A 27,071-nucleotide genomic window follows, 5' to 3' on the forward strand; every position below is an offset into this window, starting at 1 on the left:
TGCTGATAACACTGATGTTTTCAGTTGTTGCTCAGTAGCGTTTAGTCTAAAGTCAAGGATTTTTCAGCTTCTCATGCCCAGCCAGCGAGAAAGCTGGAGGGGCACAAGAAGTTGGCACAGGACACAGCCAGGGCACCTGACCCAAACTGGCCAACAGGGTATTCCATACCATGGGACGTCCCATCTAGTATAGGAACTGGGGAGTGGGGGCAGGGGATCTCCGCTCTGGGACTAACTGGGCGTCGATCAGCGGGTGGTGAGCAATTGCACTGCACATCGTTTGTGCATTCCAATCCTTTTATTATTGCTGTTGTCATTTTATTAGTGTTACCATTATCATTATTAGTTTCTTCTTTTCTGTTCTATTAAACTGTTCTTATCTCAACCCAGGAGTTTTACTTCTTTTCCCGATTTCCTCCCCCATCCCACTGGGTGGGGGGGGGGAGTGAGTGAGCAGCTGCGTGGTGCTTAGTTGCTGGCTGGGGTTAAACCACGACACTCATATATCTGATGAAACTGCTGAAGGTGTCAGAGTAAAATTAATCAGCTTGTTGGTATCAGAGAAGAGAAAATCTGAAAATCAATGAACAGCTGTCTCTCCAAATAAGAACATCTTAAAGGGTAGCATGACTGAAGTCTAGGGAGGAAAAAAAGGTAGATCTTCAAGAAATCTTTGAAAGGCCAAACCAAGCTGTTTGAGCCTGACCAGACACAGGGAAACTTCAAGGCTCATGGATCCAGTACATGTATCCAAATTCATCTGCCTGCTGAGTGGGGAAGAGGAGCCTGATCTGTGATCTTGCATGAAGACTTATTTGCAGTTTGTCGGTGACTAGATCCATAGAGGCAACGATTGGTACCTGTCCTGAATATACCTGTTCCTGAATATTAGTGATCCTTCAGTCTATAGAGATTCTTCAAAGGCAGGAAACAGGACAGAGAACACAATTTATATCCCTGTTCCTATTTTTGACACAGACTGACACACAAAAACCCTATAAGGACAAATTTATAGCAAAACACATTAGATATAGTATGAGAAAAACATAAACTGGTTATTACAAAAGGTGAGCTCCACTATAAGTATCTAACACAGTACAGCTTGTCCAAATAAAGATTTATCTTTTCTCCAACCTTTTGACAGCTAGCTGGCAAGTAAAATCCTGTTCAAGAAACTGTGTCAAAAGAACAAGCCAGACATGTTAGGAGCCGTGTTTGTTTTAACTGAAATATATGCTGCATGCCTAACCCAAGTACAGAAAGCAAAAATCTAGATTATGCAATGCACCAAAGAAGAGGGCTTCTAGACCTCAATCACTGCAGGAAGGGAGGGCCATTATCTTAGCGATGAAGTCTGCTTTTGTCCCTGGAGAATTAAAAAAATGAGCTAGCCAACTACATATGAGCCGGGTTTAGTTTGCCGACCCTTGATCGGGTGTTGACAGAAGCTGGGAAAAGGAGGAGGAGGCTTTCTTGGCTTGAAACTTATGTTCTGCCAAAGCTATTTTGAAACTAAGTTGGAAATTTCCTTGCAACACCACATGTGATAACAAAAGTGACCTTATAGACAAAATATTTAACTTGCTGCTTCAGGAACCCAGACGGCTGTTCATATAGCTCAGCATAAAAAGCAAAAGAAAGAAGACAGTGTAGCATGCTCTGCTGAGCTGCATAATGCTATGAAGACTTAAAAATATTTAGTCATCCATCACCAATATACAGTATTACAGGCACCTTGGATAAAACTTGTAGTGTTAGTCTTCATTTCATTCTTCTTTTATGTGATGTTCCACTAAAGGACTGAAGGAATAGAAATGGCCCTTTTATCAAGAGCAATACAGTCTAATTTGGGGCCAGTATTATTAACTAAAAGGTGTGTTTTCAGCAATAATTTTTAAGTTGTTCTGTATGTGCAGGGAGTATTTTCTTCACTACAGCTTTATCTCACTTCACGTATTGATATGGCCGATCAGGAGATCACTGTTTCTTTTCCATAAGAACAGTGCTCTGAAATGAGATGGCTGGTGCAGCTGGCTCAATAACTGGGCTGCCCTCAGCTAGCACAGTCCCGTGTAACAGGAGTGGGATAACTAGGAGTACTTGTCCCTTGACAGAGGAGCTGCCATTGCACAGTCCAGCTCTCCCCCTTTCCCATCCATACGGTAGCTCCACCAGTCCCTGATACAGGCCACAGATTTCAAATTGTAGTAGAGCTGGCACTGGCAAATGCTTGTTGCTTCAATGTGAAGACCAGTTTGGTGATCTCAAACCATTTCCTAAAATAGAAGCCACACAGCACAGAGTGAGACCTAATTGGGCAGTCTAAGGGCAGAGTCTAGGATGTTTATGACTGTACAGAGTGATTTTTCTATTAACCCTAGAGATAGTCCATGGCAGATGACACTACAACAGTTGGAAAAGCAGCATGAGAAAGCCTGCTGCCCTGTTTGGTACTAGTTCTGTGGCTGAACAGAGGTGCCAGTGTCAATGTTACATTCAGAGAAAGAAATGCTAAAGCTCCAGTTAATAAAAGCTGCTGATGTTGGAGTCAGCTAATTTTGGTCAAGCAATACACTTGGAAGTCTTTTCCCCCAAGGGCTTCCTTTTTTGTCTCTAAAACAAAGGAAAGTGAAATGAAACCAAGAAATCCAGACTATATAGCAGAGCATTATGTGACTAAGCCAGCTGTTGCTCTGATACTGTTATTTTTGTAGCCCAGCCTATTCTGACAGAAGGAAAAGCCTAAGTCTGCCTGCAGACCTGTTGCTTTTGATAGCTAGACAGGGCACTATATACACTAATATCATATTCTTTAGCCCTGTGAACCTACACACGTATGGCAGGGAGTCTGAGCTGCCAACAGTATATAGTGGTTGAAAAAACATTTACTATTTATTTACCTCTACTAGAAAAAAAGAATAATGGGACTAGTTTGACTAACTCTATTGTTTAGGTGCTCGTTCATTAGGTGCTTAGTTACTTTTAACACTTCCAAAAGTGCAGCAAGTTATTTACCAAAGATTCCAGCTTCAGCAAATATGCCCTCTAGCCCTGTGAACTCACAGCTATTCATGCTCTAGTGTTTTAATGAAAGCCAGAAAAAATCTAACAGGGCTGGGCTGAGGTAGTGGTGGGGGAGGACGTTTATGTTAAAATGCAATACAGCACCAAAGACATTGATAGAGACTAAACAAGAGGAAAGTCTTCCTTCCCTGCACTCATTTAGCAAGCACATGGAAATAATTGTTGGCCCAGAGACACATAACCATAATTCCCATTGTGCTTCCAGAGGCAGCATACCAGCCCTACGTACCCTTACAGAGCACTCCAAGTATTGGAATGCAAATCTGCACACCCAGCGTCAGGATTTGCGTAGCCAGCGTTCTCACAATAAGCAACATTATCAATTAGAACAAGGCTCCCCAGACCAGGTCAGCAGCCCTAGAACTTGCAGGAGTTCATCAGCATGGGAAAGACTCGTAAGTGAAGCAGCTCTCCTGTATTTAAAATAATTGATTTACTATTCAAGTTTGATGAAGCCTGAGTTTAATTCAGTGTGTTAAAATAAGGAGATGCTTGTTAAAGTAAATAAGGGCAACTCAAAAAATCCAATAATGTGTTGTTGTTGGCATTTTGATAGAAATGACTTTTTAAAAGTTCATCAATATTTCAAATAAAATTGTGTGTTGCTTTTGACTAGGTCATAAAATGACCAAAGCCAAGAAGTTTCTTCTATGAGCTACGTCAAGGAACTGAAGAAGGGTCAAAGCTGTGTGTCATGCAGACATGTCAAGTTGCTTCTCTGCCAGTGTGCCAGTGTACTTGAGGTGACAAAAGCAAATGGGTAGGTGACAGCGCTGGGGGAGGGAGGCAATGATGCTCGGCTCCTGCCAAGGATCACGCTGTCCAGCCTTGCTCTTTGTACGTGCACGGATCACAGCAGGCAGCAGCGCTCCATCTCCATTCCCAGTGCCGTTGTCTCCCCACTGTTTTCTGACCCCACATGCTATATGTCATGACTGCATCGGTAACTCACAGATCAGGCTGCCACGCTGCCTGGGATTGTGGAAGGGGAGAAAGCCATAATGTCATAAGAGAAATGAGATGCAGGGTTAGCTGCCAGGGATTCAGTTACATGAATCAAAGCATAAAATGCCACAGGTCTCAATTCCAGTCTCTTTCACTCAAGGCAAGCAAGACAGATTGTTTCATCATTTAGACTCAAAATCAAACATTTAGTAGACTGAGGTTAAATTTTGTTTTCAGGGCATGGAAGACTACTATCTGGATTTGAATCAAGGTTCTGGAAAATACTCTAATTTACATCCTTAGCACCAAAATGCTGCTGCAGACAGCACTTAATTAAGTGAAGAGGACTGTGTGAAAATCAGCACTTTCACATTCAACAGGGTCTCTCGAACTGGGACTCTTTACTCACACTAGCAAGACAGGTGATGCTTGGGACAACACAGTAACAATAACTAATGGAAACAGAAGATTCATACTCTGACCCAGACTCCTATGTGCTTATTTAAGGAAGAAAGAGAGATGTAACTACTGTGAATTTAGGCCTTTAGCTCTGCAGCTTTTTTCTTGCTTTGGGATAAAGACAGAAGGATCATCAACAAAACGGCTTTGCTAAATTCAGATCAATGACTAAAGTTGGTGCATAAGCTACCTAGGGTCACAGTGGGTACATTTGAAAGGTGTCAGCAGAGGACTGAATAACTATTTTTCACTGAAACGCAGAAAATCATTTCTAGATTGATAGGGAAAGAATCTGTTTGAGCGCTACAGTTCTACTTTCACTGCTCCTTTTCATATCACACCCTTTCAAAAGAGAAATTAAAAACTGGAACAAATCAGTTAACACCATATATATATTTATATATATAACGAAACAGAATTTTAAAATGACCATACTGAACTAGGTGCATGTGGAAATATAAAAATATAAACACTGATGCTTTTTATCAGAAATAACACAGGAAATTAATAATTTAAGGTTTTACCATCCTATCTGACAAAAGAAGAAACAGATGTCGCAATGAACTCTTTTGGTAACTTTATAGCATGGAGACTGTTTTCCTCAACTAATAAGATGGAACCACTTAAAGCAAAAGCAGGATGCAACTGCTTGATTTCTCCCACATACACCCCACTTTGCTGTTACTGCTGTTGCCTCACTACCTAGATCATAAATTGGAGTTGTTTATAACTTAGAGCTGGGAAGCACCATCAGTGATGTAAGTTTTCTTGACATAGGGCTCTAAGGGATGGTTTTGCCACATCCTTCACAGCCCTCTCTTATTGGTGTGGCACTATGGTTTGAAAACAATGAAATAAAAAATGACTGTAGTGGAAATATTGTTGCATTTCAACAGGATCTACAAAGTAAGCCACAGCTAGGCTGGGAGTATTTTAGAATTTAGCTGTCAGAAATTATTCCAGGACCAAAAAGTCCATGCTCTGAGCCTAAAGTTGTAGTCTTAGAAGAGTACGACTGCATGCACTTGAGAACGCATAGTCAGGCTGTTTGCTCAGAAGCACTGAAACTCCAGCCCCTGGTAACGGGTGCTAGTGCCCTTACAAATGATCTATTGTACTTTCTACTGTTTACAAACACAGCACATTGAACCAGCCAGGTTTAAGGCTGTGCGGAGAAACAGACGAGTAAACAATATTGCTAAGATTGTGCTCCAGTATTGGTGGGAGAAGCTGAATGAAGAGTTACCAATTAAAGACCTACTAATGATACTGCAGTTTGGTTACCTGCAATCAGAAAAAAGTCACAGTTCAGTTTTTGATTTCTTCTTCATTTCCTAAATAAAATATTCTGCACTAGACCAATGAGTGGAGATTGCAGGTCTACTCTCACCCATATGACAAAGGGAAGAGTCGTGAAAAAGCACTTTTGTCTTGGGTTTGTCCCCTCTGTCTCCCATATGCAGGCAGCAGAGCTAATCTCTAGAGGTGGACAAGCTCAGACTGAGCACAGTAATGCTACACCTGGCAGCAAGGATGTAGAACACCTCCCCTAGAAAGCACCCAGGTGTAAGGAATTGCTGCATTCCTTCCCCGCCACAGTTTCCTTTCATAATTTTTTTTGTGCCAAAGGTGTGAATGCTAACCAGCTATTTCAGCTATATGTTTTTGTAACTTTCTAGGCTTCCTTTACCGCCAAGTTCATTCAGAGATGACTGTTGAAATCTCTGCTGTCACTACACTTCCAAGGTGTTATGTCTTCTCTAGGCTCAGTCTCAATGCCTGTGTAGACTGCAAGACATGCTGAAGGTATTTTGAGTCATTGTTTATTTTACCAGCTATCACAACCTTTTAAGGAGCAAGATGGGTTAAATAAATAATGTAACGAGCTACTAGCAAGTCTTTTCCTCTCCCCCACCCCCAATCTGCAGAATAGTGATCATTGAACAGCACTGCAAATTAACTGCAATAAAAAAGGAGAGGGAGGGCGGGGGGAGGAGAAGCAAAACATTAAAAAAGCAACTTTGAACTTCAGAAAGGTAATTTCTCAAAAGACTATTGCTGAGGAAAGACGTTGGTGAGGAAAGAAAACACATAAATGTTTTCAAGGGCTTAAATAAATATTTTCTAGATGAATATTAGGTACCCATTAATGTCTCTCTGTGTATTCCACCCTAACACCTATCCTTTAGTTATCCTGTTACCAAAATGAGAGAGAGAGAGAGAGACTTTCCCTTTAATTTGCTTTGCACTCTGATGGTTGAAGACAAGAAAAAAACCTTTCTGGCTCTTTTGAATGAATGGTCAAAGGTACCTTTGCGGCTCCTTTACAGGGTGAACTAATCTGTGACAACTGTAGCTAATCTGATAAGAAGGCCCGCATGTGTGCTAATGTGCTAATATGAGGGGATTCAGAGCAGTCAGCGGTCGGGAAAAACCACTGCTTCCTAAATGGACCCTCATATGCAATAGCCCTGGCAACATATGCGCATTTTAACACCCGCTTAACAGGGAGACAATGCGGTGGCCTTTGTTGTGCAACACAGAGGCGAGATTCTCATGGTGGGAATTTCTGCCTCACAGGCGACATGGTGCAAGGGGCTGGTGGCCGGGGCACGGCCGGAGCCCGAGCTGCCCCGGCCGCACGGCTTGGCAGAAAAGTTACATGTACGTGTGCGAAATGGAAGCCCCTCCACTGATTCCTTCACTGAGAGGCTGAAAACCTGGGTAGTCCCTGCATGAGGGAGGGGGGAGTGAGGGAGAGAAAGAGGCAGAGAAAGGGAGGAAGGAAGGAGGAACTGACTAAAACATGTTGGACCAGGTATCTAGCTGGGATAAAATCAGTTTAGGACTATGGTGCTTTAGCTAACAGAGCTTTAACCAGGTTGACACCAGTTTCTAATGTTGTGATGTGCTTTATGTTATATCCTGTCCTTGGAGGAGAATTCTTAAGTGCTCCACTGGAAAGACTAAATGACATCTTCTTGCCCCCTTGACTGTTTTACTGCACACTCAGGAAAATTTGTCCGAGAAAGGATAGGCAACTTACTTCTAGCATAGACCATGCAATAGGGAAGAGGACTTCGTGGCGGTTGAAACTTCAAGAGACAGGATGTCAAGAGACTTGGTCATGGTTGGGGTGCCTCTTCTGGACACAAATGTGCCCTGCAGACTGCTCTGCATGCCAGTCAGTTCCCAACGTTCCTTTGTTTTTAGGCGTCCCATAGCCTAATGCAAAATGGATAAGAAAGTGTGAGCCAATACATGTCTGGAGACAAAGTCTACTCACCTAAGAGAGAACAGTTTACAAAACGCCTCTTGTGAGTGGGGAACAGACCAGAACTAACCACGCCTGTGAGTGTGCCTTTGTCTGGTTGGTACTCAGCACCTTTCCAGTAAAGCTGGTGTCAAAACAGCACAGTTACTGTGAGCTTGATAAAAGCACACGGACAATGGGCACAAACTGAAATACAGAAAATGCCATTTAAATATAACAAAAAAACTTTTTTACTGTGAGGATGAGCAATGGGATCATTCTATCACTCCAAGACCTCAGCATATACCCCACCCACAAGTTTCTTCTAGTTATTTCATTTGACTGACAACACAATGCCAATGGCAAAGGGAAAGCAACACTAATATTAGCTCTTTTATCTCAAACAATATTCCTGTTTTATCATGATAAAAAAATGTATCTCAAGGAACATCTAAGCTGCAAGCATCAAAGCAGTTTGATCCCAGACACAGACCAGACTTGGCCAAGTAGTCCCATAAGAGCATAATCCCTGTTTTAAGGCTGCAGTCTTTTTAGCCTTCTTCCATTTGAAACATATTCCCACATCAGCCATAGAGAAGTAGCAGAGCTGAAGAAGGTGAGACTCATGAAATACTGAGTAGTGTTTGGGATACTTGTAAAACAGTATTATTCTAGCTACTCCACTTCTATGATTTTTCTCAACTCTCTGAAAGTATTGGTGAGCAAGAATAACTGTTGTAAGTGTTTCTAAATATGTAAATCGAGAAATCTTATTTATTCCTTTCTACTTTGTTGCATTCAGTGATACTATTTTATGTTTGAGTTTTGAATACATAACAATTGACCCCTACTGAATAGTGACGACATTTCCTCTCAGAGGAAGTCCTGAGGGAAGGAAGGTCCCACATAAACAAACTTCCACTCAGTACAATAGAGTAGCCCATAAATGTGACCATTTTTTCAGGGCATGGGTGAGGCTGACACTCTCTTCCTGCTCATGTAGTCGAGGGCTTATCGCAGCCCTGTTTCCCTGTAATTTAAATGTTTTCATAGCTTCTAGTTCATTTGTATTTTTCCCTGCACAGTGCAGATGTATCCCATTTTCCTGTTGCTGTGGAACACAGCCACAATTTTCAACAGTGTTACATAAATGACCATCTGTGTTAAAAAAATGCTGATGCACAAGATTGCACTGTGAGAATTTTAGCTAGCTAGCAAAATTTATGCTATTAATACTTCTGACACTTCCTGACAGTAAAGGCAAAATGCAGTGTCCCCTCTGTTTTAGAATACTGTAGCTATATGACAGAGAGCCACTGTTGCTGCATGCAGGGAGGAATCTCTAGGGAAAAGTTAAATAAAACCTAGTTGCCTATGCCTAGCTTTCCTTAAGCTTTTCAGGATAGTAAAAGCAGACTAAATGTATAAAAAGTTATTCTACTGACGGTGAGAGTGGTATATAATTGCATGGAAATAAAGAAGAACACTAAGATTTCGTCAGCTTATTTTTGGCATCTTTGCATTTGCTGACTCCCAGAATCAGCAGTGCTGGAAACACTGAAATCCATCGCACAGATCTCTACAATTAGCATGACAGTTGTCATAGTAGATAGTGGCAGTAGTAAATTGCTAGTGCTCGTGTAGATGGGGATGAGAGGAAATAAAGTTCTTCAGTGATTTTCACAGACACTTGGTGCAGTTCCAAGTGCTAGAGGGGCACAAAGGCTGGGGTTTTTTTCTGATCACCCCAGGACTGACCCTTGCTGCCTCGTCCTCTTCAAAATACTGCTGTAGTAATCTTTCCTTTCCCCTGCTTCTGACTCCTCATCCTGTGGTCACTCAACTCTCACTGTAAGAGTCTCTCTTTTCTTAGGAGTCACCGTGCCCAGAGAGTCCTGGCTACCTGCTGGCTCCCTATCAGATTTCACTTTCCCCCACCTTCCTGATTTAAGTTCTCCTAGTTCAGTGCAAAGTTCCCCTCAATCCACTTTGCTGTTCTGAAACCTAAAAGCCACAGTGACACAAATTAAACCTTTCCAGTATGTCTGATTGAGTGAAACAGTATGTGTTTTCTTAGGGTTTTTCTCTTCCTTTTTTAGCAAACATTGAACTATTGTGTTTGAAATTTGCAGCAAAAAAAGTGCAAGCAGACATACATAATGTAAAATTTTACTCCAAGTGGGTAAAGTTTGTGAAGCCTATACACTGGGATCAGATAGGTTTGGGCAACCTAAATACTTGTCCTGATAGGCACACACAGTCATATATACACAGAGGCTTCTGATAATCATGCCTGAAGTGCACTCACAAAAAAAGCATATTCATGCACCAACAAGCAAATGTGTGTACAAAACAGAATTATGAATATTGCATGTATCTGCATGTACTGTAGCATTGCCTTTCTCAAACGTGGACTTTGCACATATGCTTATTTTTCTGCTCTTACAAAACACTTTGAAAGTATTTGTGCTCATTCAAATGTAACTTCTGAGTCGTTTCAGCTGTAGCACTTGAGGACCTATTAAAGAGTTTTCAACCCTCTAATTGAAAATTATTCTATTGTTACTTTCTACAGATGATTTCTATGAACCACAGAATGTGATTTTGTTCATTCATAGATAGCAGCAATGGGCAGGCATGTATATTAATAATAGATTAATAATAATAATTAATAATAACAGACAAAGAGTACAAGGAGGAAAGCCATTTGCTCTAGAGAGCTAGAGAAAATGAATAAAAACAATGAGGTTTTCTTTACCTGTGAGATTCAAATTTAATTTCATTTGAATTTCTTTCTCTTTTCTCTCTCATTTTTCCTGTAGACAAGAAACTATTGTTGTCCAAGGAAAAGAATGTGAATGAAAAGTAAGTAATTCACATAAACAAATATGCTCATGTACAAAAGACAAGTAGTATGTGTTTCTCAATATTTTAGGCACATCTCCTCTTTGCTAAGTTAGGCCAGATTTTCTTCTAATTTTACAGAAGTGGTTATGCAAGTTTCTCCAACTTTCTCAGTAGCCACTGTGAACTGCTTGTCATAACCTTAAGAGACCCTGAGAAATCAAAGCACCTACAAAAACTCTGCTTTGGGATTATTTTGAGTAAAATCAAACATCCTCAGTATGCAGTTCTGGAAAAACAATGAATATAAACGTCACAATCAGCCATTCACTTTTAGTTCAGAATACATGTTTTTCTGCCAAAGGACTATACGTGGTATATAATCCTTAGGTCCTTCAGGATTTTAATCTGTCTTGAGGCATATGGTAAAAAGGTAAGTGTTCTGTAGAATCATTAACTTGCCTAAAGCAATGTGGATGTTCTTTATTTCTTTCTTGAAAGACAAAGAGCATCTGAAAGTAGTTAACAGCCCAAACCCTATAGTTTGCTGAGGCAGCAAAAAATGAACCTGGAAATGTCCCTGCAGGGCTGAGTTTCATGTTAATTAGTCAATTCCCAGGGCAGTGCTTGTATTGACAAGAGTATGTTATTGTTCTGTTGCCTCAGTTAGTACTAAGAATGTAAGAGCACAACATATAAATACATTTATTTATCAGCACCAAAAGCATCAGGGGGATTGTGTTATATCAAAGCTACAGTGGACAGAAAAATTGCAGAGACCTTAATTCTGATCTCACTCCAGTGAGAGAACAGAATTGTCCTTTTCATGTAATGCCACTCATTGTAAAGGGATTCCATTCAGAATATCAAAAGCCTTAGGTCAAACTTTACCTTGTAAAAAGCCCATTCAGTGGCACTCATGAAGAAGGAGCTTTTAGAAGTACTGGGCTCAGCCAGCTCCCGGTGCTGAGGAAGGGCAAGACAAAACCACCAAAAAGCAGTCCAGTAAGAAAAGTAGCTGAGGATTTGCTTTTTTCTAAGGGAGCTGTGGAGTGGCTCAGCCTGGAGGACAGGACACTGCTGCTCACCCCCTCTCTCCCAGCCCGGATGGGAGGCTGCAAAACAGCATTCAACCAAGGCCAGCCAAGCTCTGGGGAAGCAAATGCCTGGTATGGCCCCAGCCCCTTTGTGTTTCCTCGGCCGGGCTCAGAGTGGCTCATGCTCATGTATGGGATTTTGTACACACAGAAGAGGACCTGCAGAAGACAGCATGAATTCTTCATAATTCTGTTCGTTGCAGCATTGCTTAGCTCTCTCCATACCCAGTTGCTGCTGTGATCAACTCACATGCTGAACTAGCTTAGAGGAAATGAGAGGGGAAATGAGAAACTACAAAAAATAGTGTTCCAGAGTAAACCCAGCTGAAAACAGAGGGACTTCATTGAAAAAAAGTGATTTTTTGGATAAGAGTTGACGGAAACCTCCCTTCTGCTAAACCTTTGGTCTGTTAATGTGTCCGGAACCACTCTCTGGCTCTGAGGATGAATGGCATTAGCACAGTCTGGACTCACACAACCAGCCCTCCTCTTTGTACCTAAACCCAGTTGCCACATCCATGTACCTCTTGGGAAGAGCCTTAGGTCCGCAGTAGTCACCCAAATGATGTTTGGTTATTAACTGGGAGCAGCTGGTCAGCCCAGGCCAAAACTGGGCCAAACAAAGTGCAAAGAAGGAAACAGACTGTGTGACGGTGCTCAAACCTGTCAGTTTGCCATGATAAACAGAGCCTTTGGAGCAGCACAACGAGATATGTTTCAGCCCATCCCATGCGTTATGTCCAGGGACTGTTCCAGAAAGGGCCTGATTCAAAGCACATCAAAATTGTTTGCAGTTTTCCCAGCAGTTTCCATGGGCTTTGCGACCTAGTCTTCAACATTTGACAATAATCAGCATTTTTCCTAGAACTTAAATGCACAGAAACCTAAATAAAAAAGTGTTCTCATAATTTTGAAATCCTCATCTGGATCTGTTTCTGATTTAAGAAAAAAATTAGATTCATTCTTATTTTGCTCAAACGAGTACATACATCTCTGGTTTAAATAATAGAAAGCAGAAAAAGATTTTTGAGGTGATATTTCCAGTGATGAGTTCCAAATTTTTTGGAGGGGGAAGCATGAAAGAATGGGGTGGGACTTTTTTTAAGCTAAAATGACAGTTAATCTACTTCGAATGTTAATTGTCTAACTGTTTTCTTTTCAGTCTGAGACTTTCCAATATACATACTTTCAGCTTGGGTGCAATATTTAAAGGTTTGTTATAAAACTCTTTTATTTGGAGCTTATTACACAGCACAAACCCCAGCTGTGTAGCCTGACTTGTTAGTATTTCTTCCTCTTATGCTAAACAATGAAAAGCCACTTCCCATAGAACTGTGACGTACAATATTTCTGTAATCTTAATATAATTTTCTTTCAACCACAGACTTTGTGTGTCCTCGTGCTTTTCTGGGATAAAATTTTCAGAGGAACAAAATCCCTAAAAAAGTAATTAATCATCTGGTTCTGGTTACACAAATGGCCAGATTCTGTGACCTTCAAACCTCCCTCCCCCTCAAAGAAAGCAATAAGAATGTAAAGCACAGAGAGACAGATTTTTAGAGGTATTGAGGCTTTGACTCCCGCTGACTGTTAAAACAATCTCATCCTCAACACTTCACAGAATACGTGCCATGTCATACAGCAGTGGGCCCTTAGTTTCATCCTGCATTTTAATTTTCTCTTATCAATAGATGCAAGTCCTTCATAATTTTACTTCTACATTCTTTACTTGTAACTGAAGCAGACTTTCAAGTCTAGTTTGAAAATTCCTGATTATCAGATTAAAATTTACAAATCAGTGTTTACCAAAGACTTCTTGAGAGTTGCACACATTGCTTGTGAACTTAAATTCAGTAGCAAGGTATTACATGGCACTTTGTACATAACTGATTTTCCTACTTCACTAAAGCTAACGATCATTTGCATACAACTTTCCTCTGCTACACAAATTCTTACTTCAATAGGTTGTTGATGGACATCACTAATGCACTAGTATAGTGGAGTGGCTAACTTTCCATTAGATGACCCATAGCAAAGCACCACCAGGCAATGCTGTTCTCCAGGAAGGAGTGGAGGACAAGTTCTGGCAGTGATTTACTCACCGGTGATGACAATGATTCCACCAGGTCCATATTTGGTCCCAGCAAGGTGAAGCTTTCAGCCCCGATCCACAGGAAGGATTCAGACAGTACCAAAGCAGCCTGCAGCCATTACCAACCATGGCCTTGGCATGGGAGCCAGGCTTAACTGCTGGTGAGCCAAATCACTTGCTTTCCAAGAGTAGTAATAAGAAAATGTATTTTCTTCCTCCACAAAAAATACTGCTCACATCCAAACACTAAACATTTTGCTTGGGAAGAGAGATTTTCAGGTAGTCCTGCTCCCTGGGTACCCTGGTTCCAGACAGCCCTGGACAGCAATTACTGAAGGAGACATGGGACTCAGTTCAATAGGTTCTCTGGGAATGTCAAGATTTTGTGAATTTGTCTTTTCCAATGGGAGAACAAGGAATCACCATCAGTGTGGTGCTACATTGAAAAGTGCAGGGTTGTAATTATTTCTGTTGGGATTAGACACCAAAGTATTGTGCAAAAATTGAGTTGATGTGCTTGTTTGCATTTTGGAGGAATCAAATACATTTTAAGAGTCTGCTTTCTATAAATTCCAATCAAAATCAAGGCCTCATAGCCAATTAACTGTTCCTGATCCAAGAAGTTTTAAAGAATAAAATTTTCTACACTAGAAGACCAAACTAAACTTTTTAAATTAGTCTAAACTAGACTCAGATAAGAATTTCTGGTCACCATTTCCTCAACAGGGAATTGAAATATAGGTAGTGTAAAAGTCACTCAAGGATCACATGGGAACTGACTGACAGGAACAAGAGTCAAACTTAGATATTCTGTGTCTCAAATTAGTCCCTTAGCTACAAGACCATGTTTCAAATTCCAGCCAAGTGCTATGAACTAACTGATCTTTCAGAGCTGTTCTACATATCCTCTCAATAACTGTTCAATCTGCAGTAACAGATTTTAAAAATTCATTAATGCTTATGGTATAAAGCAGTCACCTTAAATCCCATTACCACTGTGAAAATCCTATACTGCTCTCATGTGTACTTGGTCCTGAACCAAGGGGGTTCTGTGCATGAGAGACACAGGGTGCATGAAAGCAGGATGAGACCAATAGTTTTATAATTGTGTATTGTGTAACACATTCCTTTTCCTCCTCTTCTTTTTTTCCTTATATATTCCCTGAGTAAATTCAGGCAAAGCTAAACTACCCCTTTGGGAAAGCATATAAAAAGAAAAAAAAAATCTCCTCTTGAAGTGTAGCATGCATCTTCTCTCCAGATGTCCATATCATTCTCCAGTTGATCTGTAGACTCTTCTTTGGCAGTGCTAGGCCTGTGCTTTCTCAGAAGTCGTAACATGCTTCACTGTTGGTGGCTGCCTTATTGTTTATATGATTAGTCACTCTTTGACTATTTTAAGGAGGTGATGTATAATTTTTGTAAATTTTAGATAAACTTCATTTATTTTCTGATGATTGATGCTGGCCAGTTATCTGACTAATTGCATTTTCTAGTGTATTTTCTCCAGAATGTGAAAAGCATTCAGAATGAACAAAAGCCTTCCTTGCTTGCTTGCTTTTCCTTTCTTTCTTTCTTTTTCTCTTTTTTTTTTGAGGAGTGGAGCTGTTGTAATAAAGCTAACAAAACTCTAGCTGAACTACAGCTTTATAATAAAGCTTGTGACAAGTTCTGGGATCTAAGCCAAAGTCAAACCAAATGTACAGTTTATGAGGGTGAAAGGTTTTACTGGCCAGTCTGGTTCTCTTCCAAAATGCCTTCATTTCACATGTAAACGCTAATAGAAACAAACAGTGGTAGTACCATTACTTCTATTTTTACCTCACCACCTCCATGTCATGCAATAAGCCAAAGAAAGAAATCACAAGTAGAAAATCAAGGGAGGGGAAAAAGCAGGAGAAAGAAGAATGAAATGAAACTCCATTAGATCCCTCTCTCTGAATTCCATCTGGCCCACTGCGACTTCCTCAAAATTATTGGCAAAATGTGTTATTATTTTGGGAGGAGAAGTGGAAGGTAAAGGAAGGAAAGGGGAGGGCTCAGGCTAACTCAAACAGATCTATAATTATAAAAAGCTGGGGTTTTTTTCCTCCCAAGCTTTGCTTTTCTTTGCAACATTAAGCCAGCATAGTGGGAAGCACATCGATTCATTTGTATATACTTGATCATCATTTTCTGACGAGCCCCAATTTCCCTTCCTTGGTTCTGTTTAAGACAAAACGCTTTCTGAAGTCTATGGGAGTTGTGCCTAAATAAGCCACAACATGAAGCAGGAGACTCCCAGGGCCTCCTTGCTCTCTGTGATATTATGCACACAGCTTGTCTATGAAAAAGCATGCTTGCACTATTCTTCCCACATCCTTCTCTGTTTCAGCTCCTATCCATTTGTTTGTTTCCTTCTCTAATTGCATCTTGTAATAAACCCAAGTCTGATAGCTCCTTAAGGCAGTGGCTTTCCATTTACTATGTGTTTACAGTATACTTCTGCCAAAAGTACATCCTTATGCCAAGGTTATATATCAGTGCCTCAATGTGATGTATTTTTAATTTTTAATTTCAGAGTAATTGTAAGTGATCAGATGACTACTGGCAATTGGATTTTTCCTACATTTAAACTGCTTGCACTCCCACTGACTTTCCTGTATGCAAAGCTGGTGCTGAGACTGCAACACATCTCACTCCTTGGGCCATACCAACACTGCTTTTGCTCAGCACAGTCATTTTCCCCCAAGGAGCAGTTAACATGGAGAACTATGCATTCTGCTCCTTTTGAGGAACCGTGGTTAAAACATATATAAGCACTACAGACAATCAAGTTAGCAAGACGGGCATTTCCATTTGTCCATGTGCTGTAACTGCAGAGTATAGTAACCCTTGAATTAGCATTTGCTTTGTTTTTTTAATGAATAAACTAATTTTCATTAATAAACTCAGCTCATCTATCTGGAGTCCTGCATTTGCAGAAAGTTGAGTGTAGAGAGATAAAAGATGTGAACACGTGTTGGATCCTGATCTCTTAACATTGGGAATGACTATAATGCAGTACCCATGTATGTACAATGACACACAATAAATGCAATGACAATCATGGGTTCACAGGAGAGTTGTGCTGCTTCATCCTTGCTCTAAACAATTTTATTTCTCACTCTCTGGATGAAGGTAACAGCATATCTTAGAGTATCGTCTCCTGGAAATTGAAGGGAATCTGACAAAACTATGCTTTCAGCAAAGTAGCAGAATAAACTTTGTGACAGGAATCAACTTTAAATCACAAAATGGGAAGATCTTCTTTACTGACATGCCCTCACCTCGCCTTCCTTAGTGTTAAGCTATAAAGTACGTGGCACTTTGTTTGCAGAACGGTTATGTCATCTTAAAAAAACTTTATTAAATCATTCAGCAGCCTGTTAGAGAATTTAACGTAAGCTGTAAAAATATTGGTGGGGTCTTCTTGTTGAAGACACTTCACAACACGTCTCTAGGCACAGACATGCATTAAGGCATGATTGCACTTACTACCCTGATGTGCATACTGATCTGAATCCTTGTGTAGTTTCATAATACACGCAGGATGTCTCATGACTGACTCACACTATGTCCACACTGCAATCAGGATGTGCAACTCCTAAAGACATTTCTTTGGAGACTTTAACAGACCTAGCCCAAATAGTTACCAAATGTGGCTAGTCTGAAACTAGGTGGTATCTCTTTCAGAGGAGTTTGTGCCTCTGAGTTTTAGGACACTTGCACCTATAGGAGAAGCCTTTGTCTCTCCTATACACAGACTTGCAGAATCTAGTTAGGAACTTTCAAATGTTTAGGCTACGACAGGTACAAGGGAGAGAGCAAGCAAGAGCAAATGGGAACAATGGGACCTTCTCAAATCACTGTTGCATGCAACATTTCTTTTTGCTGTTGTTTTAAGAAGTTATCCTCTAACAGAAAATATTTATAAAAATATAACAGCATGCCAGGCTTTGTTCAACTCGATCATTTCAGGTTTGACACATGCAACTGACAGACTCCACATAAACTAACTTCCTTTAATTTAATCTGTTTATTTAATGGCCAATACCTGATGTGGATTTACTCATGATCACTTTCCATATAGCTCACACATACTATTTTACAAGGATGAACTTCATTTTCACAATGTTCTCTGGTGCAATTATGACATTAAAAAGTGCTGGGAATCAGCAGCAGGCATACATACCTTTGGTGCCAGTCTCATTTGCCACCCTGCTAGAGTGAATTAACTGAATAATAGTAAATGACCCAAGGCAGGATGAAAGCAATGCTTAGGAAATAAAAAAATAAAAATGAAAAGACTGTGGAAGGCCCAGCAGAAGCAGAAATTCACTTGATGATTAACACTCTGATCACACAGCAGCAACCTGGAAGGGAATGCTGTAGTGAAACCTTATAGCTCAGTGCAGAAGTGAGCAGGAGAAAGCATATACATTGCTGCAAAAGTTATTTCTTAAGAAACGTAATTTAACACTGCCACAGATGTACAACTAAATTTTCATGTCAAGCCCCAATTAAACAGTGGCAAGACAACAAAAGTTCCAGCTTATGGTGGTTTGTTTTCATTTTGGGGTTTTTTTTCCCTTCTTTGTTTAGTCATTGTTTGAAATTAGCCAAGAAGCTGAGATAAATTCAAATCTGGAGAGGGTGAATGGGTAAAGCCAGTCCCAAGTCTACTTCTGACTTGCAAAAGGTGCAATTTCACATAACCATTTACACCCAGCTTCCCTTGAAGGAAAATTGGACTGGCCATAATGGATCAGACCCAAGATATCTGGGGGCTATCAATACCAGACCACTCACAGTGGTTTAAGAACTCAAGAGTAAGCAAAGGGGGGTCACTAACTCTCTTCCCTTTTAGCCCACCGCAGCACTGATTTCAGCAAAATATGCTCAGATCTTGAGATGAGCTTAATGCTGCTGCAGTTACATTATTGTTACTGAGTTAGTTCAACTGACTGCAAGATGACATGTTGTTTGATGTAATGGTGCTTTCAAACGACAGTGTAGACTCCCTCCTTAATAACTGATGAGTGGTGCAAGCCCCAACACAGAATTCTTAATCTAGTCAATGCTATTGTAACTGGGGATATTCTCGTTACTGATTTAAACAGCTGTTCAGGCTTCCCCTGCTCCAAGGGAGTACATTCCTTGCAGGTCTGAGGAGTCATTATCCCTCTGCTTATACTCTCTTGGGAGTTAATGAATCTTGTATTCCCTTTCTACACAATAAATTCAGTTTTAACAGAATGATTCATCTCTAACTCTTCTGGCTGTGAAGGTAAGAAATATCTTTTTGACCCCTTATTCTATGCCAGTATCTGCTATACAAAAGATAGGTGGGATGGGAACAGATCGCTGCACCACAAGTTTGGTGAGAAACACCTGACTTTGTGGAGACACACTTAGCAAATTGCCAAGTTTTCAGAAGCAGCCCTCTCTTCTGCATATTTTCTGGCTGACCTGTGATTCTCAAGAGCCTCTTACTGACTAAAATGACTCTCTATCAAACAGTGCTCAAAGTATTTAATTTTGGTGTGTAAATATGACCCTGTGAGCCAAATGCTTAAATTCCTTAATGGATATGGACCCAACAGCTCTTGCCTGTCTGCTCAGAAGAGATCTAACTTGCTTTAACTAAAAAATATATGCCTCCATCAGCTCTCCTGGGACCTGCCTATGGTTAATAAACTAGGCTTTCTGTATAGACCTATCTCTGTGTATTTCTTGCTCATTATGAGGCACATGATCGTGTATTTTTTAAAAAAAAGTTCACTTTCAGTGTTACAGTGGTAAGAGGATACTACTGCAGCATTTTTCCCTGCTTAGAAGACAACTCAGGTCCCACTCTTAAAGGGACTGAGAATCCATAGCTCTGCTTGAATACAGTGGGAGTAATAGCAAACCAGATGAGTGTTCTAATTCTGTAAGACATGCAGAAAAAAACCCTGAAACATGGGCAACTTGACAAGGTGTCAAAATATTAACGTCCTGTTCATTCAGTTTGTTCTTGTTACTTTTTCATCTTGGACACCTCAACTCTTCCAGCCTACTGCAACGCTTTACCAACAGTGCTGAATTCCTAAAACTTTTGCTGTTTCTGAATTCTGATTGTCCCATAAGCATGTGTTGTCAACAGTACCCCGAGGGAGCAACAAAAAGTGTTTGAACAGCAAGGCATCCCACAATCTTGTCTCATCAAGAACCTGTGCAGATACCAAAAGCAAACTGATGCCAGAACCCAGTTCTGTGTGTTAAGAACAGGCTAAAGGTAAACCAGAAAGGTTGAAAAGAGAGATAGAAAGTCATAAGAAATTAAAAGTACAAGTGACCAATATTCAGTCTGAAGCATTCAAATCAGTGAATATAGAAAATTTTCTTCCAAGGTTTTGTTTAAAAAAAAAAAAAAGATAAATAAGTTTCTTTGGGGGGCAGGGGGTAGGAGTGGAAATCCTGTTTATCAATATTCATCTTTCTTTTTTTCTACCTTAAGGAGTCACTCTTCATCTCCCCAAGCATCAGTCCAACTGGCTGGTTATTTCAATTCTGTGGATACTCTGCTGATAGCTATAATGTAGATTCCCATGCCAGATACTTGAGTTAATTAGCTTGTGGGCTGCTAGTGTCAGACTTGTTTAGTGCGGGGGGGAAAAATAGCTGACAACAAATCATCACTGTGTGAGATCTTGATTATTGTTTGGATGCAAACAGCAACATGCTGGCACCGCCTTACAAGTGTTTTCAATCACAAAAGGATGTTCTAACGCTAGCACAATGATGCTGGCTTTTTTTAGGAGAAAGGAGTTGGATCATTGATGGCCGCTGGTCTAGCACACTTACTTGCTATTTATTCAAACTTCATTTAGGTAATCCTGTCTTCTGCTGTGTGGTCATAGGGTTGAGGGCCCAGATCCTCACTTTTTAATGGAGTCTCTAATAACCACTTGGCAGAACACAGGGATGACTACTGAGTGTACTAGACACGCAATACAGTGAGTCCATACTCACACAAATGTTACATACATGCATTTCATTGCTTAGGGAGGTTAACTTGAACGCAGGCTGAACATATACAAGAGATCTCCTTTACATGTGTCTCTCTAACCTATTACCTCTTTCCACGCTGCTTAGCTTCCACCAAAAGTGCTACCGTTCTTTGGAAGAAAATATATATTGCTCACTGCAATTATCCTTGCTTTAGATCTGCCCTCTACTCTATAGAAGTAAGCATCATATCAGAGTTTCTTTCCCCATGAGGCAAAGTGTAGTTGAGAGATGAAAATTTGCAAGGTACAGGATTGCAGTGGCAGTACAAGGCAAGAATTTTCTGTAATTCATCCCTTTGCAATGTTTCCAACTTTGGGGTGAATTTAGGAAAGGCATGGTGTTTTAGATACTGTTAGGATGTTTAGTTTCTGTGGTGTTAAGATTAAGGAGACATGCGCAAAGGCATATATTTGCTTTTGCATTTCAATTTGGACACTCCTGCAGAAGTTGTTTGTTGTCTCCCTTTAAGTGTTGTGATATCCAGCTTCCAGACAGTAGCCTGGCTAAGTGCTGGTTAGAAAATAAAAGGGACAATTATCACCTGAAATGTTGTGTGAATTATTTTTTTTTCAGCTTCATCAAGATACCCTGTTGAAAAATCTGACTTTCATCTTTGTTCATCTCATATCACTCCATTATTTTAGTAGCAGAAACTATCCAAACTTCTAATGAAATGCACTAGTACCAAGACAATCTCAGTGACTGCAATAAAATTATATGGAAAATGTGGTTCTCCCATGTACACTTTCCACCAGCGTTTTGCAACTTCCATGGTCTGCTAAGGAAAACAAAGGGAGGTCACAAGTCTGAACCTAGAATCAGAAACCTAGCTGAGTCAGGATATAAATAAGCCACAACTTAAATCTCTGAGGATACTCCAATGACCTGTTTTGACCCTAGGAATAGTTGCTTCTGAATCATCAAACCTCAGTGGGTTGATAGCTGTGGAATCACGGTACAGATAAAGGAGGTTCTGCACTTTGTGAACTTTCACAAGCAGCAACAAGCAACTCTAGCCATGTAATAAGTTTCTTTATATGTAATTAGTACAATACGTAACTTGGAACTCTTGAAGTTAATTATACAATGTACATGCCCAAATATATTCTATGGGTAGCAATCTGTGCATTGTGTTTTGCACCTTGAATCTGTAAACAGAAAAGGGGTTTTGGTGATGAAGCATGTCTATTAAATACGTAAACAGACTGGAAAGGAGACGTGGGATTCTTCTGCATACCTTTTAGGGGAAGCAGACAATGGCAGATTTTAGGAGATGTGAAATACAATGCAAAATGAAATGTATCTGTCAACCTATTCTTACTACACTCAGAGACATGGAAAAGTTATAACAGAAGAGCAATAAATGTGATAATAATTTTAGCTGTGACTTGTCTGAAAAGATCTTGATACAGACCCTCCAGAAACTGTGATATAAACCAGACTCACAACTCCCCCTGTTAATTTTTAAGCCTCATACATAACTCAAAATACAAGCTGAAATTCAATCTCTTCATCCTGAATGAAATAAGGATGCTCACTGAAAAGATTAGTCATGTAGTTTCAACAGTTACATTCTTCCTAAAACATAACCATTTCGTCTTGGGATTGGTGCACCTGGATTGCTAAACAGTACCATGGGGTAAATCTATTTCTTCAAATCACTTGGAAATTTGTGGGGAAAGTAAAGAGCTGGGGAGTTCAGAGGGCTTTGAATTATTCATTGCAAATATTTAATCTATCAGTTTCATTAGATTACAAGGATGTAGCCAAACAGATGTGACCAGGCAGCTGGACAGGGGAAGAGGAGAATTTTTTTAAATACCAGCTTGTCAAATGCACCTTCTGGACTGATTTTCTATCTCATAGTGTGATTGCTTGTGCCAGCTCATCACTGGGACCACTCAAAAGTTTCTGAAAAGAAGCTGGTGATTCCAGACTAGTTTCCAAGACTCATATTACAAAAATGGCCCAGTAAGCTGTGAGAGCAAAACAGCCAGGGACTCTAAGCCTCGAAAGCAATCCTTGCAAGTTAGGACAGTGTCAGGTACTACACTGATGGTGTTAAATGCAGTGATAGCAAACTGTGGAAATATTTGTTCAGGACACCAGGAAACCAAGCCAGCTAAAAAAACATCACATATCAAGTGCTCAGAGCACAAAAGGGAGATGGGGACCAATGTCTGTTACTAGTTACAGAACATACAGCAGTGTAAATCACCATGATAATTCCTATGAGACTACAAAAATTCAATTAAGTCAAAGTTTTAAAGTGTTAATAAATTTAATGGTACAGACTGTAACTGCTGTCTAATAATTTCTTAAAAATAGAAATCTCCTATACTAAAATAAGAACACAATATAACTCAACACCTACTTAAAATAGCCATTAGGCAGAAATTCTTGTGTGATAGCTGCAGCTTTATCAGCCAGAAAAGTTGCAGTTTAGCTAAATAATTTCCTTTAATTAAACAAAGAAACCTATCAAATTCACATTGCCTTTTAAGATGCCAGATCTGCTGCTTTAGGACAGGCACTTTATGGGCAGGACACTCTCTGCGTGTTTTCAGACCGTTAGATTTCTTCCAAGTAACACATCAGCAGTCTAGCCTCCTTTTTGTAAGTAAACTGGGCAGCTATATGCTCTTTAAGCTCAGGCCACAAAAAGGGCAAACCATTTTTATCATTTGAAGCTGTAATGCTTCAGATTGTGTAGAAGTCCAGAGTTTATTCTGAAGAATGCTGTTTAACTTCTTCCTCTTATACTTTCAGGAGTAATGATAATCAACCAGGAAAGTTATATATGAGGTTACCCAGGCTGTTACTGTTTGGAATTTATTCATGAGGGTAAGATAACCATATTCAGTCTGGATCTAAATTAATGTTAGCCCTTAATTTAGGCACAGGGATCAAGAGTGAACTAAAGACAGTGTTTGGGTTCCCTTGCACAGAAAGCTATTGAGATGTTGTTGTAGTAGTATTAATTATGGATCCCACTCCAAACTGGGGCTTTCCAGTGCTGAAACACATGGAGATTTATACTCTGCTCTGAAAGGAGAATTTGGAAATAAGTGACAACCTGTGATACTTCTGAGGCAGGGTTTGTACAGCGAGAGAGAAACTTTTTAGGCCAGCTGGTACAGCCAGAAGAAACCTTTCAGGCCCAAAAATGCATTTTCAAGGTGTAGCAGAGGTTTCTAGCATTTTCTCATCTATATTAAAAAACCTGTTTATTCCTATACTGATTATAGCTGATGCTTCCAAGTCCAGAGAGGATTGCCCAAATGCTTTAGATACTCAACTTTAATCCCTTTCTAGTAAGTGTGCAGTGTGCGTATCTACTTTTCTGTAGATTACAGAATCGGGGGCCTAAGCAATCAGGCAAGTTAAGCATTATCTTCTGTTCTGATGAACACAGGAACTTTATATGAATCAATACCACAGCTGCTTCCCCAAGCTAGGAATTTCATCCTCACCACATAAGTTCACAAGTCAGGTAGAGAGTCATGTTGCATATTGAACGAATCATGCATGTGAGCAGAAGGGTTTGAAATAAAATGCTAGTATAATACATTTATAATCAAGGATAACCTCCCACTCACCTCATGAAACTGTCTCTTCTCCCCATGATTGCTGACAGAGGCTTTCCACATACATGGGGGGGACAACAGGCTGCTAAATGCAAAATTCCTGTAACTCAGGACAGTCTTAAACAAGACATCTGACTAAATAGCGGAGAGTGGGCAGCCATCACACCTTTCATTCTGAAACAGCCTCCCTCCTCAGGTTTCTTTTCCTTTACTGTCTAAATTACAATGGCCATGACTGGAAACTGAATGACTGTGCTTGAAGTTTTCGTTGCAATTAAGCTACAACGATTCAAAGACCTTTTAAAAAGGATTCTCCGAAAGACATTATAAGGTCTGCGTAAGCAGAAATAAGGAGTCAAATTTATAAGTTTTGCCTAAACCAAACATTCAGCAACTTATAACAGCAGTCATGATAACTAAATTATTTTCCTTCCCAGTGAAATCCTCCTCAGGGGACAGATGAGAGGCCAGGGAAACCACAACAAAACCCACCTATTTTCCGTGACCGTCGTGGTTTAACCCCAGCCAGCAACTAAGCACCACGCAGCCGCTCACTCACTCCCCCCCCCCCCCGCCCCAGAGGGATGGGGGAGAAAATTGGGAAAAGAAGTAAAACTCGTGGGTTGAGATAAGAACGGTTTAATAGAACAGAAAAGAAGAAACTAATAATGATAACACTAATAAAATGACAACAGTAGTAATAAAAGGATTGGAATGTACAAATGATGCGCAGGGCAATTGCTCACCACCCGCCGACCGACACCCAGCCAGTCCCCGAGCGGCGATTCCCCGCCCCCACTTCCCAGTTCCTAAAGTAGATGGGACGTCCCATGGTATGGAATACACTGTTGGCCAGTTGGGCCAGCTGCCCTGGCTGTGTCCTGTGCCAACTTCTTGTGCCCCTCCAGCTTTCTCACTGGCTGGGCTTGAGAAGCTGAAAAATCTTTGACTTTAGTCTAAACACTACTGAGCAACAACTGAAAACATCAGTGTTATCAGCATTCTTCTCATACTGAACTCAAAACACAGCACCGTACCAGCTACTAGGAAGACAATTAACTCTATCCCAGCTGAAACCAGGGCAGTGACTTAATATTTTTTTATTAATCTTTAACTGTTGCTGTGCCTGGCCTCTTTTTATGACTCGTGTCTGCAAATGTTCACAGGGTTGGGTTTTACTGGCAAACATATCAGCAGAAAGCAGGGTTTGGGGGAGGGGAAGAGTGGCAGACGCACCTTTCCAGAACCAAAGGTTTCATTTGCATCCACCAGCCTGCATGACAGAGCTGCATGTGCGCACACATAGGCGGAGAGCAGCTAGACAGTGCAACTTTTCTTTTCAGGACTTGGTAGCTGCTCATCAGTGTAAAATACTACCCCCCAAAACAGTTTTCTTGCAAACATCCTGAACCTAACCAAAACGTATCAGATAAGTTATTTGCTGTTTCATTATTCACTCAGCTCTACTTACAGGGGCATGCTCCCATCAGCATTTTGGAAATCAGCACAAATAACAGAGCCTACCTATGAGTACAATGTGAGCTAATGATTCACAAAACACAGTTTTGAATTCAGTAACACATGTGTTTTTAAAAACTGCTTTCCAGCCTCACTCTGAAGCAGATTAACATAAAATGCTCCTGTCTATCTACTTACCTAACAAGGAATGTTTTGACACTATCTTTGACAGACTTTTTAAAATCAACTTTACTTTTGGCCACTATCCAAGGCAGCAAGACTGCACAACTGGTACAGTTTCTCTCTAGATCAAAATTTCAGCTTCATGTATGCACCCATAATGGATTTCTTTAGTATGAAGTTCTCACTGGTTTCAGTCCAGAAAAGGTACAACTACATATCCCTGGCAATATAATTATAGTTTCTAAGCAATTTAGGCTAAAGATGCTAATCCTTTGATTTCTACTACCAGGTATCACTAAGGACCAAGCACTGTTAGACTACCTGCTGATGCCAAGAATGAATTTAGCCCATGACAAATGCCATGGTCTATTTTCAGTACTTTCAATATATCCTCAGACCAGCCAGCTTTTAGTTTGATGTTCTTGGCATGCATCTCCCCTCTGGGCTCATTTGGAAGAACCAAACGAAAAACGCAGTAAGGCAATAGTATCTCAAGGCTGGAAGCACTAGAAATGTTGTAGGAAAGCTTCACCTGAGAGGATTCCTTCTCAATTTTCAGAGCAAAAGAACATGCTGGAAAACTTGCCAGACCAAAACTAAGCGATACATTTCTTTATATAAATACCTCTTTAGCCCTACTCTGGTAGACCTTGTTGACCTAGGTCAAATATGAACAGATGAAATCCAGATGGTAGATGACTTAGTCTCTACAACTACTCACACTGAATCATAGAAAGTCAAATACTTCATTAAAAAATCCCAAAGCCAGTATTTATCTCCAGGGCACAACATAGTCCACATGGCCTACAAAAAAGAGAATGTGTTCTCTCCCCCTTACTTCCAAGTTATTCAATTCCCAAGGAGCTCACTGGATAGCATATAATAAATAGTACAAAAAGGGTATTTATTATGAAAACATTTGATGAGAGGAAATAAGATGATATCTATATGCAACTTAAGGATCTTAGACATATAATGTTACAACCAAGAAGCAT

At 40.3% G+C, this 27,071-nt stretch overlaps 1 long non-coding RNA gene across 3 annotated transcripts in view; it reads right to left on the reverse strand.

Moving 5' to 3' along the window:
- LOC138688590 (uncharacterized) overlaps positions 1-27,071 on the reverse strand; it is a 117,653-nt gene that overhangs the window by 38,101 nt on the left and 52,481 nt on the right. For all 3 annotated transcript variants that reach the window (XR_011327467.1, XR_011327466.1, XR_011327465.1), the window contains one exon: positions 7,535-7,713. This is a non-coding gene — a long non-coding RNA (uncharacterized lncRNA). The remainder of the gene's footprint in view (positions 1-7,534; positions 7,714-27,071) is intronic.

This window comes from Haliaeetus albicilla, chromosome 13, assembly GCF_947461875.1.
Source record: "Haliaeetus albicilla chromosome 13, bHalAlb1.1, whole genome shotgun sequence".
NCBI lineage: Eukaryota > Metazoa > Chordata > Aves > Accipitriformes > Accipitridae > Haliaeetus > Haliaeetus albicilla.